This window comes from Pygoscelis adeliae, unplaced genomic scaffold (genome assembly GCF_000699105.1).
Source record: "Pygoscelis adeliae isolate BGI_AS28 unplaced genomic scaffold, ASM69910v1 Scaffold160, whole genome shotgun sequence".
Lineage (NCBI taxonomy): Eukaryota > Metazoa > Chordata > Aves > Sphenisciformes > Spheniscidae > Pygoscelis > Pygoscelis adeliae.
Window position 1 is genome coordinate 2,716,459 of NW_008824035.1, and position 395 is coordinate 2,716,853.

General features: G+C 38.7%; 1 pseudogene; it reads left to right on the top strand.

Moving 5' to 3' along the window:
- The window catches only part of LOC103924371, a 44,913-nt pseudogene extending 44,518 nt beyond the window's left edge, over window positions 1–395 (top strand).

The window sequence follows — 395 nt, forward strand, 5'->3', positions numbered from 1 at the left end:
ACTTCCTTGCAAATGTCATGACCTCCATGATTTAATGTAGTCTCATTAAACCATGTTGCATAATAGAACCTCGTATGTCAGTTCCTCTAATCTGAGCCTTTCAGGCTGTGAGCTCACCTGTGCTATGGAGATATGCGCTTAATTACCTGTTCAATTACAAGTATGCCACTGTTGGCGAGAGGTAGGTTGGTTGATTTCACAACCCTTTATAACATGAGAAAGTGGGGATTTGTGCGTGCAGTGACATTTAAATGGCTGATAAGGAACATGCATTTGTGAATTACAGTAAGTTTTCTTTCCCCTTAGGAAAAGAATGTTGTTTTCTTTATATTTTCTTTCCGATTCCAAAAGATAAACCTGGAACCTATAAGCCATGGGCCACCAATATAGATTAA